We start from the raw sequence: 13769 nt of genomic DNA on the forward strand, positions 1-13769 counted from the left end.
GTTCAAGACTTTAGTGGAGGAAGTAACTCTGGGTGTGGTAGAAATAGCAAGAGAACTAGAATTAGAAGTGGAGCCTGAAGATGTGACTAAATTGCTGCAGTCTCGTGATAAACTTTAACAGATGAGGAGTTGCTTCTTACAGATAGCAAAGAAAGTGATTTCTTGAGATGGAATCTACTCCTGGTGAAGATGCTGGAAAGACTGTTGAAATGACAACAAAAGACATAGAATAGTGTACAAATTTAATTGATAAAGCAGCATCAAGGTTAGAGACAGTTGACTCCAATTTTGAAAGAAGTTCTACTGTGGATAAAATTTTATCAAGCAGTATTGAATGCTACAGAGAAAGTGTTCATGAAAGGAAGAGCCAATTGATGCAGCAAGCTTCATTACTGCCTTATTTTAAGAAATTGCCAAAGTCACCCCAGCCTGCAGCACCCACCACCCTAAGTAGTCAGCAGCCAATCAACATCAAGGCATACCCTCCACCAGCCAAAAAAAATTCAACTCACCGAAGGTTCACATGATGGTTAGCAGTTTTTAACAATAAAGTATTGTTAATTAAGTTATGTACGTTGTTTTTCTTATAGACATAATGCTATTGCACACTTACTGGACTACAGAAATATTGTGTAAGCATAATTTTATATGCACTGAGAAACCAAAAAATTTATGTGAGTCACTTTATTGCAATACTCACTATTGCAGTGGTCTGGAACTTCAGATTTGCATTTCTAACTCTGACTTAAACATTAATAACTTTCTCTTTGCCCCTTAACTTCTAGTATTTCCTCTAGCTTCTTACATTCTAGTAACAACTTAACTTCTAAAAGAGGAAAACTGTGTTTTCAAAGATTTCCGGTCTGTTTGTTTAAATGAAACCATTTTTCTATTTGTATAATTTCTCAAGCAAGACCCACCACCCTATGGTGCAATCAGGGGCCAAGGTGCAGAACAAACTAACTGGCCTGCAAGTCAAAAAAGCTTGTGACCTTGGTCTCATTAGCAGTAATCTGCCCTGAGCAAGTTATTGGCTCAGTACAAACTGATGCTGAGTAAGGCAAGATAATGTGTGCTACTCTGATATTAAAATAATTATTTTGCTTAAGGTTTCAGGCAATACCTGATGTCATTAATCTTGGACGTTTTTCTGAGGGTGTACATGATTACATCTATCATGTTTACAAGATAGAAGATTATTATAGAAATACTAGAGATCTTTGATTCAAAACGTTTTTGAGGGTAAAACTGTAATAGCATTGATAGCATTGATTGTATTTATAATTTCAATTTCTTATTAATAGAAAAACATTACATAATCTCTTCTAAGGATAAATAACTGACAAAATGGTGCCCTATATTTTTTTAAAAATGAGAATAACAGCTTAAAATAAGTTTTTATATGAAGTGTCAGTATTTTTCTTTAGTTTTTAAAATTCTAAAGTGTTTCATACATAGAATAATAGTACAAAGAATGATATAATTTAAATCTTGGTAATTATCTTGTAATTATACAGATTATAAGAAGGAAACTGAAAATATCATACATTCATTCATTTGTTCAACATCTTTGAGAACTTCCTTTGTGCTGCCAGGTTCTGTTTAAGAAACTGGGGATGTGTCAGGGAACTCAAAACAAAACAAAACTAAACTAAACTAAGCCTGTCATCAAGCCATTTATTTATTTTGTATCCTTCTTTTCTACCTCCTATGGGAATCTATTACCCTGTTATGGTGCTTATTATTCTCATGCATAGATTATATATAATCTATATATATATACACACTTATACTTAAATTATTTTTTGTAGGATTTTACGTAGTTTGTTTTTTTCAATATTATATCCTTGTAGTCTTTCTACATTGAAATAGGAAGCCTAGTTCATTCCATTTTAACTAGTAAAACAATATTTAATTGTATAACTCTACTACAGTTTAGTTATCAATTTTCTTGTAAATGAAGGTGTTTTCAATTTACTGCAGTTACAAACAACGTCACAATGAATATTCTTTGTCATCTTGTAAGCATGTTACCATTATAATAATTGGATAAAGTAATTACCATTATAATTGCCATTAATTTCCATTATAAGTTTTGGATAAAGTAGGAGGGTAAGAGGTTGTGAACGTCTTTAACATTACAAGATAGTGTCAAATTGTTTTCCGCAATTGTGTTGCCAATTCCATTCCTACCAGCAGTGTCTTAGAGTTTCTATTGCTCCACATCCTCCCAATTTGTAATATCAGTCGTCTCCAATTCCTTTCCTTTTCTGCTTTTTTATTGGTGTCCTTTGCCTGCATTTCCTTTTTTCTTTCTTCCCTTCCCTCCTTCCTTCCTTCCTTTCTTCCCTGCTTCTCTCCCTCTTTCCCTTTTTTCATTCTTTTGCTGTCTCGTAGATTTGAAATTGTATATCATTATCTGAATTAATATTTCTAAGATGATATATAAGGCTAATTTTCTTGATTATTTTTCTTTTTTTTTCCTCTAGAAAGACTGTCAATATTCTTTTAATTACTTTTCTACTAGATTTATTCTGTTCAATTTGTAGGACTTTTTAATTGCTTTAATACTGATAGATTTATATTTACCAGGAATGTAGTTATAAATATACCAGCTACAATCACAGAATCATTTGCCAAGTAAGGATGGAAAGTGTTATGAGTATTTTCCCCTGTGCCCAATAGGAATCTATTTATGTATCTTTTAAGAAATTTTCTTTACTTTTCCTTTCCCACTACCCTGATAATGATGGCATATATGCTATCATTTAGCATAATATATGGTAATAATAATGAACCTTATATTTTACTATGTATATTATAAAATATCAAAGAAGGAGAAAGAAAGCACAAGGAAGTTAATTCTTCTGAGGAACTAGATCTAGTAAATAAGAAAACTTAGGTTATCTGGCCTCAGAGTGTGGACGTTTGCCGATTTTGGCACCCCCCTTTGAAATTCTTGTGAAAAGTCATGTGAAAATACCTTAGCCTTGCAACTCAGCTTCTCAGACAGCCTAACTAAAATCCTAAAACACACACAAGAGTAAAAAGTCCCAAGTCTCATACTCCCCTCTATTGGACTTAGTTAGCTCTTCTTCATATAATATCACAGAAAATTTTCACTTTATTTTAGGTAGCCTAATGCATTATATTTGTCCAGCTCTTCTAATTATTCTCAGTGAGAAAGCTGTCTGAATTTCTTAATATTCATAAGGGTGGGAGACCATAGTCAATCTTTGAACACCTACATGTTCTTATCAATTTATTTTTAGTAGCATAGGATTTGTTATTTCTCAGTCAAAATAATCAATGCAACATCGTTATTATCATTTCTAAATTAGTTTGCAACTCAAAGATATAAAATATATACATTGACTATTTAAATAAGAATATTAAGTTTCTGAAATGTTATTTATGAAATAGATGGCATTTCATTTGCCTTTGCAAAACGTGTTCATATTGCTTATTAGTCATAATGTAGAAAAATCTTTATCATGCCTAATGAAAAAATGAATAAATAAGTAAACCTAAAGCAGAGGATGTTTCTAAACATAACTCTTTAAATTACTCAAAGGTAATGCATCATTCTACCAATCAAAGATAATGCATCATTCTACTAACAATACAGATAGTAGACAGTTTTAAATATTTTACTCAAATTTAGCATGTGTCAAGATCTCAAAATAGTACATGTATATAATAACAAAAACCAGTTAACAAAATAGAAATTTTAATCAATGAATTATTCTGTCAATGATCTAAATTCATTTTTGTGAATATTTGATTAAAAGTCTACATTAGCTTTACCAATAACCTCAGGTTATTTGGTAATTATGCTTAGGTTCTGTGATAGTTTATTCTATGCTTGTCATAAATTATGCATAAAAATTTTATTGACATTAATTCCTTTTACTAAGATTATCTTCTCTGTGGTCTGCCCATTAGTTTTGATGAGCAAATTTATAATTTAACTTTCAGATTAGAGCCTTCATTCTGGAACAAGTATATAGGTTAGAAAATCACAAATTTGTATTTGCGTTCTGGTAGACTTAAAATCATTAAAATAATCAAACTTTAGGCAGTTAGTATATATCTCTAAGTCATTTAAGCAGAATACCATGAAATTGCATTTCTACTACTTTGAAATGCAACAGTCCTTTAGAACTGATGTAAACAATATAAAAAGTACAAAGTCTAATTAACTCATTTCTGACATTAGCTTACTCAGTGTTCAGGGCTATCACTTATTCTGATGAAAAAGAAACTTTGAGTAATAATGAAGCATTTTGCTCTCATAATCACAAATACAATTCCCAGGATTGTACCATTTATAGCCAAGGCAATTGGTTTTTGTATTATGATTATGATATGAAATGTGACTCATAGCTGAATACAATGGTCAAATTCTTTTTAGTTGATATATAATCTCAGATTCTCATAATTGATCTGGGTTTTATAGATTATGCAATCCCTTCATGTTTTAAATGAAAAACACAGATTACAGGAACAGGCACTCATAGGTGTCTATCAATATCCACTCTTTTTTTCGTAATAATATAACACCAGTTTAATTTGGATGCCCATATGTCTCATTAAAAATGTTCATATCCTCACAGTACCTTGTTGATTATGGATATCACAATAATCACTAGTGATATGTGAACAGACATCTACTAGATAGCGTTTCCTGGATTGTTTTCTTCATAAAAAGAATAGACTCAACTGTTTCACATTTTGTGTTTACCTTCTTCTTGCCTAAAGGACATACATGATAACAGGAAATGAAGCAGCTGTCTTTCAAGCAGGAGGATGAAACGCACATGCAAAGGATGCTGGATTATAAAAGTACTTAATGACCATTTGAGTAGTTGCATCCTGGACTGTTTATCTCTGATCATATTCTGTTTATAAGAAAAATATAAATCTATTTGAAAAGCCACTATAGTCAACTTTCTTTTTGGTGCCACCAAATTTACTTTTAACTGATATAGTCATAACTAGTACACTGGCATTGGCAGAACTTGAACTCAGTACTCAAGTCTTTTTTTAGTTTATTTTAATTTATTTATTTTTGGCTGCATTGGGTCTTTGTTGCTGTGTCTGGGCTTTCTCTAGTTGTGGCAAGCGAGGGCTACTCTTGGTTGAGGTGCGTGGGCTTCTCATTGCGGTGGCTTCTCTTGTTGCTGAGCACGGGCTCTGGGTGCGTGGGCTTCAGTAGTTGTGGCACATGGGCTCGGTAGTTGTGGCTCGCAGGCTCCAGAGCACAGGCTCAGTAGTTGTAGCGCATGGGCTTAGTTACTCTGCGGCATGTGGGATCTACCCGGACCAGGGATTGAACCCATGCCCCTTGAACTGGCAGGCAGATTCTTAACCACTGCACCACCAGGGAAGTCCCTCAACACTCAAGTCTTAATAGAATATTTTTTTCACTGAACTATGCTGTCTATAAGCATTCTGTTTTAGTGGTCACACTTTTACATACCATTGATGCTAAAAACTAAAAGGACTAAAGCAGAAATCCTTATGAAACAAAATTCAATTTTAATTTTGGAATCATTGCTCCTATATACTTTTTGAAAAAGATGGCAGAATAGAAGAACTAGAACTTTTTTCTGTTTTTTTATTAAAGTATAGTTAATTTACAACGTTGTGTTAGTTTCTGGAGTACAGCAAAGTGATTCATTGTATATATACATATATATATATATATTTACACACACACATATATATTTCCATATATATGGGAAAATGAACAGCAGCAAATAAATCAGTGATGGTGAATGGAAAAAAAGTCATATATATATATATATATATATATATATATATGTATATGTATATATATATAAAAACTGTTTCTCCATTCACCATCACTGATTTATTTGCTGTTTATTTTTCTTCCACCCTATAATCCAAAGTAGACTCGTTTCCAATCTCTGAGTATGGAGTTGGATTTTCTACCTCTTTTTCTAGGCTCACTCAATTCCTCTACCTGAAAATCTCTTTCTTTCATTCACATATGTTCAAATGGCCCACATATATGTAAGATGGAACACATATGATACCCCCCTCATAAAGCATTTCTTCAATTTTTATATTCTGATTATGAAGAACACATCCTTTCAATACATTTTATTAGTTTTTCAAACTCTCTTATTACAGTTTATTTTGTGTGTTCATTTTGCTCATTTATGAAACTAGTACTTTCCAACCTTTTTAAGGAGCACTCAGAAATATATCATGCATTTAGCATTTTACAAGAAGGTTCAGAAATCTCAGTAACTGTCTTACACAAATATTATCCAAACTAATTATTTTATAGAAATATATTGGCCTCAAAAATAAACGGTGCTACCACCAGAGAGAAGACAGCAGAAGCAAGAAGAACTACAGTCCTGCAGCCTGTGGAACAAAAACCACATTCACAGAAAGACAAGATAAAAAGGCAGAGAGCTATGTACCAGATGAAGGAACAAGATAAAAACCCAGAAAAACAACTAAATGAACTGGAGACAGACAACCTTCCAGAAAAAGAATTCAGAATAATGATAGTGAAGATGATCCAGGACCTCGGAAAAAGAATGGAGGCAAAGATCGAGAAGATGGAAGAAATGTTTAACAAAGACCTAGAAGGATTAAAGAACAAAAAAAAGAGATGAGCAATACAATAACTGAAATGAAAAATACACTAGAAGGAATCAGTAGCAGAATAACTGAGGCAGAAGAACGGATAAGTGACCAGGAAAACAGAATGGTGGAATTCACTGCTGTGGAACAGAGTAAAGAAAAAAGAATGAAAAGAAATGAAGAAGCCTGAGACCTCTGGGAAAACATTAAACATAACAACATTCGCATTATAGGGGTGCCAGAAGGAGAAGAGAGAAAGGACCAGAGAAAATATTTGAAGAGATTATAGTTGAAAACTTCTCTAACATGTGAAAGGAAATAGCCACCGAAGTCCAGGAAGCACAGAGAGTCCCATACAGGATAAACCCAAGGAGGAACATGCTAAGACACATAGTAATCAAATTGTCAAAAAATAAAGGCAAAGAAAAACTATTGAAAGCAGCAAGGGAAAAATGACAAATAACATACAAGGGAACCTCCCATAAGGTTAACAGCTGATTTCTCAGCAGAAACTCTACAAGCCAGAAGGGAGTGGCATGACATATTTAAAGTGATGAAGAGAAGAACCTACAACGAAGATTACTCTACCCAGCAAGGATCTCATTCAGATTTGATGGAGAAATCAAAAGCTAGACAAGCAACAGCTAAGAGAATTCAGCACCACCAAACCAGCTCTACAACAAATGCTAAAGGAACTTCTCTAAGTGGGAAACACAAGAGAAGAAAAGGACCAACAAAAGCAAACCCAAAACAATTAAGAAAATGGTAATAGGAACAACCATATGGATAATTACCTTAAACATGAATGGATTAACTGCTCTAACCAAAAAACACAGGCTTGCTGAATGGATACAAAAACAAGACCCATATATATGCTGTCTACAAGAGACCCACTTCCGACCTAGGGACACATAAAGAAAGTGAGGGGATGGAAAAAGATATTCCATGCAAATGGAAATCAAAAGAAAGCTGGAGTACCAATACTCATATCAGATAAAATAGACTTTAAAATAAAGATTGTTACAAGAGATAAGGAAGGACACTACATAATAATCAAGGGATCAATCCAAGAAGAAGATATAAGACTTATAAATATATATGCTCCCAACATAGGAGCACCTCAAAACATAAGCCAGCTGCTAACAGCTATAAAAGAGGAAATCGACAGTAACACAATAATAGGGGGGGAATTTAACACCGCACTTACACCAATGGACAGATCATCCAAACAGAAAATTAATAAGGAAACAGAAGCTTTAAATGACACTGTAGACAAGATAGATTTAATTGATATTTATAGGACATTCCATCTAAAAACAGCAGATTACACTTTCTTCTGAAGTGCACATGGAACATTCTCCAGGATAGATCACATCTTGGGTCACAAATCAGGCCTCAGTAAATTTAAGAAAATTGAAATCATATCAAGCATCTTTTCTGACCACAACGCTATGAGATTAGAAATCAGTTACATGGAAAAAAACGTAAAAAACACAGACACATGGAAACTAAAAAATACGTTACTAAATAACCAAGAGATCACTGAAGAAATCAAAGAGGAAATCAAAAAATACCTAGAGACAAATGATAATGAAAACATGATGATCCAAAACCTATGGGATGCAGCAAAAGCAGTTCTAAGAGGGAAGTTTATAGCAATACAAGCCTATCTCAAAAACAAGAAAAATCTCAAATAAACAATGTAACCTTACACCTAAGGGAACTAGAGAAAGAAGAACAAACAAAACCCAAAGTTAGTAGAAGGAAAGAAATTATAAAGATCAGAGCAGAAATAAATGAAATAGAAACAAAACAGTAGCAAAGATCAATAAAACAAAAAGCTGGTTCTTTGAGAAGATAAACAAAATTGATAAACCATTAACTAGACTCATCAAGAAAGAGAGGGAGAGGACTCAAATACATAAAATTAGAAAGGAGAAGTTACAACAGACACTGCAGAAATACAAAGCATCCTATGAGACTACTACAAGCAACTCTATGCCAATAAAATGGGCAACCTGGAAGAAATGGACAAATTCTTAGAAACGTATAACCTTCCAAGACTGAACCAGGAAGAAGTAGAAAATGTGAACAGACCAATCACAGGTAATGAAATTGAAACTGTGATTAAAAATCTTCCAACAAACAAAAGCCCAGGACAAGATGCCTTCACAGGTGAATTCTATCAAACATTTAGAGAAGAGCTAACATCCATCCTTCTCAAACTCTTCCAAAAAATTGTAGAGGAAGGAACACTCCCAAACTCATTCTATGAGGCCACCATCACCCTGATACAAAAACCAGACAAAGATACTACAAAAAAAGAAAATTACAGACCAATATCACTGATGAATACAGATGCAAAAATCCTCCACAAAATACTAGCAAACAGAATCCAACAACACATTAAAAGTGTCATACACCAGGGTCAAGTGGGATTTATCCCAGGGATGCAAGGATTCTTCAATATACGCAAATCAATCAGTGTGACAAACCATATTAACAAATTGAAGAATTAAAACATGATCATCTCAATACATGCAGAAAAAGGTTTTGACAAAATTTAACACCATTTATGATTTACAAAATCTCCAGAAAGTGGGCATAGAGGGAACATACCTCAACATAATAAAGGCCATATACAACAAACCCACAGCAAACATCATTCTCAATGGTGAAAAAATGAAAGCATTTCCTCTAAGATCAGGGACAAGACAAGGATGTCCACTCTCACCACTATTATTCAACGTAGTTTTGGTAGTCCTAGCCATGGCAATCAGAGAAGAAAAAGAAAAAAAAGGAATACAAATTGGAAAAGAAGAAGTAAAACCGTCACTGTTTGCAGATGACATGATACTATGCATAGAGAATCCTGAAGATGCCACCAGAAAACTAGTAGAGCTAATCAATGAATTTGGTAAAGTTGCAGGATATAAAATTAATGCACAGAAATCTCTTGCATTCCTATACACTAATGATGAAAAATCTGAAAGAGAAATTAAGGAAACACTCCTATTTACCATAGCAACAAAAAGAATAAAATACCTAGGAATAAACCTACCTAGGGAGACAAAAGACCTGTATGCAGAAAAGTATAAGACACTGATGAAAGAAATTAAAGATGATACAAACAGATGGAGACATATACCATGTTCTTGGATTGGAAGAATCAACATTGTGAAAATGACTATACTACCCAAAGCAATCTCAATTTAATGCAATCTCTATCAAATTGCCAATGGCATTTTTTTAAAAACTAGAACAAAAAATCTTAAAATTTGTATGGAAACACAAAAGACCCCAAATAGCCAAAGCAGTCTTGAGGGGAAAAAATGGAACTGGAGGAATCAGGCTCCCTGACTTCAGACTATACTACAAAGCTACAGTAATCAAGACAATATGATGCTGGTACAAAAACAGAGATATAGATCAATGGAACAGGATAGAAAGCCCAGAGGTAAACCCAAGCACCTGTGGTCAACTAATCTATGACAAAAGAGGCAAGGATATACAATGGAGAAAAGACAGTCTCTTCAATAAGTGGTGCTGGGAAAACTGGACAGCTACATGTAAAACAGTGAAATTAGAACACTCCCTAACACCATACACAAAAATAAATACAAAATAGATTAGAGACCTAAATGTAAGACTGGCCACTATAAAACTCTTAGAGGAAAACATAGGAGGAACACTCTTTGACATAAATCACAGGAAGATCTTGTTTGATCCACCTCCTAGAGTAATGGAAATAAAAACAAAAATAAACAAGTGGTACCTACTGAAACTTAAAAGTTTTGCACAGCAAAGGAAACTACAAACAAGGCGAAAAGACAACCCTTAGAATGGGAGAAAATATTTGCAAACGAATCAATGGACAAAGGATTAATCTCCAAAATATATAAACAGCTCCTGTAGCTCAATATTAAAAAAACAAACAACCCAATCCAAAAATGGGCAGAAGACCTAAATAGACATTTCTCCAAAGAAGACATACAGATGGCTAAGAAGGACATGAAAAGCTACTCAACCTCGCTAATTACTAGAGAAATGCAAATCAAAACCACAATGAAGTATCACCTCACACCAGTTAGAATGGGCATCATCAGAGAATGTACAAACAACAAATGCTGGAGAGGGTGTGGAGAAAAGGGAACCCTCTTGCACTGTTGGTGGGAATGTAAATTTATACAGCCACTATGGAGAACAGTATGGAGTTCCTTAAAGAACTAAAAATAGACTTACCATATGATCCAGCAGTCCCACTACTGGGCATATACCCAGAACAAACCATAATTCAAAAAGACACATGCTCCCCAATGTTCATTGCAGCACTATTTACAATAGCCAGGTCATGGAAGCAGCCTAAATGCCCATCGACAGATGAATGGATAAAGAAGATGTGGTACATATATACAATGGAATATTACTCATCCATAAAAAGGAACGAAATTGGGTCATTTGTAGAGAGGTGGATGAATCTAGAGACTGTCATACAGCGTGAAGTTAAGTCAGAAAGAGAAAAACAAATATCTTATATTAACATATATATGTGGAACCTCGAAAACTGGTACAGATGAACCGGTTTTCAGGGCCGAAACTGAGACACAGATGCAGAGAACAAATGTATGGACACCAAGGGGGGGAAGCGGTGGGGGTGGTTGGTGGTGGTGGTGGTGGTGGGATGAATTGGGAGATTGAGATTGACGTGTATACACTAATATGTATAAAATGGATAACTAATAGTAAGAACCTGCTGTATAAAAAAATAAATAAAAATTCAAAAATAAATTTCACACAAACCTACGTTGGATTTTATCAGATGCACTCAGCTACTGAGATATGACTTTCTTTAATCTGTTTATGTGATACAGTACACTCATTAATTCTGTAGTGTTAAATAAATCTTGCCTTATTGGGAAGAATCTAATTTGGTTTTGATAAATTATTCTCTTCATAATTTATAGAATTTCTTTTATATAGTTGGTTCTCTTTGTGTTGGTTCTGGTCTATAAAGTCACCACAATCACTGAACCATGCTCCTAAGGGAAATAGTAGACTAGGCCTCTGGTTAAAATACTTTCAACACCAGACCAACACATAACTTGGATTTATGTGTATTTCTGATTAAAGGTACCTTATTTAATATGTATTATGATGCATTAACACAACTCACAGGTAACACCATTATATCTCATGCCTAAGGGAAGCATATCTAATACACTATTTTCTTTGTAAGGCATAATACAGCATTCCTGTGCTTAGATAGACTCGACAGAGCTTTAACATTATGCTAAAGGCCATAGAAAAATAAAATAAAATAAAATAAAGGGTGCTTACCAGATTCTAAAGAATATCATAAACATAATCTGGTCTACGAACATCTTTACTTTAACATAGAGGTTTTCCCCACTCTCTATATTTGAAATCAAGTTGCTTTGGGTTTCAGAAGTATGTGAAGAGGCTAAGAGATCTTTTTTGGTGTGAAGTAACTTGTTCTAGCTCTACTTTGAAGAAAGGATTAGACAAACTCTGCCAGGCATTTGCTACTTTTCCATTGTGTTTGGATAAATAGTGACAAGAAATGATGAACATAGAATTAGCATGATAAGGGAACGCTTCGAATCTTACCTGAGTACTATGGTCTGAATGCTTTTTGTATATTTATCTTTAAACATGAATAAAATAATATTGAGGAAAATGTTTTCAGAAATGGAAGAAAAAATTTTCGTTAATAAGGATTAGCACCCCTCTTCCAGGCCTCACAATGCTTTGTGTTTACAATTGCATTTGTGTTGTTCATTGCTGTATAATGAATATATTTCATCAATTCTCAGTAATTTTTTTTTTGTATTTTATGTCTCTAATTGAATTATTGAAATATGTCCTACAATAATAATTTTTAAAAGTGGCTTTCATCTTACTAGCCAAGGGAGACTTTATCACTGATGCTGTGTCACTGACTTCACCTGGTTTAACTTACCTTTGCTAAAATATTCTACTCATCTGATCATCACATCACTTGAATTATTTTTATCTATAGCACTATATGGGGTCTACTCCTAATTAAAATTTGAATTCCTACTTGTAGCTTAAAATGTTTTTTGAAAGATGATTAATGAAACATCAAGCATCATTGTATGCTTAGAACATTATCCTGTTGTTAGGAAAAATTAATGTCAAATAAAATGCCAAATCTCTTTAAATAAATATTACAATTTTCAGAGTTAGGAGAGTTAGATATAACTAGTTTATAAATCAAGAAGGAACATCACTGAAGCACCAAAGTAAAATAAGGTAAAATAAAGATTTTGCAAGATGCTATTGTACTTAAGTTCTATACATATGTGAACAGAAATACAATTTTAGCCAAACAAGAAATGAAATAAAAATTAGCCCCATATGATATTATCAATCCCAAAAGTTTAAAAGAAGTAAAGTAAGATGATTTTTATTAATACAAGAATATAATAATGATGGCATAAATTCTTACTGATAACTAAAGAAAGTCAGAAAAATTAGATTATAAGTTTGCCAAAATATTAGATTCAAATTTTGATTTGGATACAGAATAAAAGGAGCATATAATTGTATGAATGAATAGATGTTGTTTTCAGTTAGTTTTTTTTTAAGTATGTATATTTAGCAGTGTTTCTTCTTTGTTCCTAATATGAATTAAATCAATTCTGAATCTTAGACTAGGGCGAATTTGCTATTAAACTGGATGTAATGCTCTTGAGAACAGGGAATGTGTCATATTCTGATATGTATATTCAAGGCCTACTATTCATCTTAGTACATAAAACATAAAAAAAAAATTTTGAATGAATATTAAATGTCAGAAAAATATAGCAATTTTATTGAGAAAAAAGTGTTATTAATTCAACTAGACATTATTTTTAATCCATTATTTTTTTGTGCATGGAATTCCCATTAAAGTATTAGGTGTATTTATCCCTTCCTACATTTTATGCTTCCTTTGTCAGGTATTGTCATTCTTAATAAGTCTTCATATTACTATTTTTACATAGCCAATTTTATTTAAACTCACCATACTTTTATCTTTTCCAGTGTTCTTTATCCCTTCATTCCTTGAAAATCCAATTAAGATAGTTTTTCTTTTGCTTCAAGAATTTCCTTTAGTATTT

This window comes from Grampus griseus (assembly GCF_964374135.1).
Source record: "Grampus griseus genome assembly, chromosome: 11".
Classification (NCBI taxonomy): domain Eukaryota; kingdom Metazoa; phylum Chordata; class Mammalia; order Artiodactyla; family Delphinidae; genus Grampus; species Grampus griseus.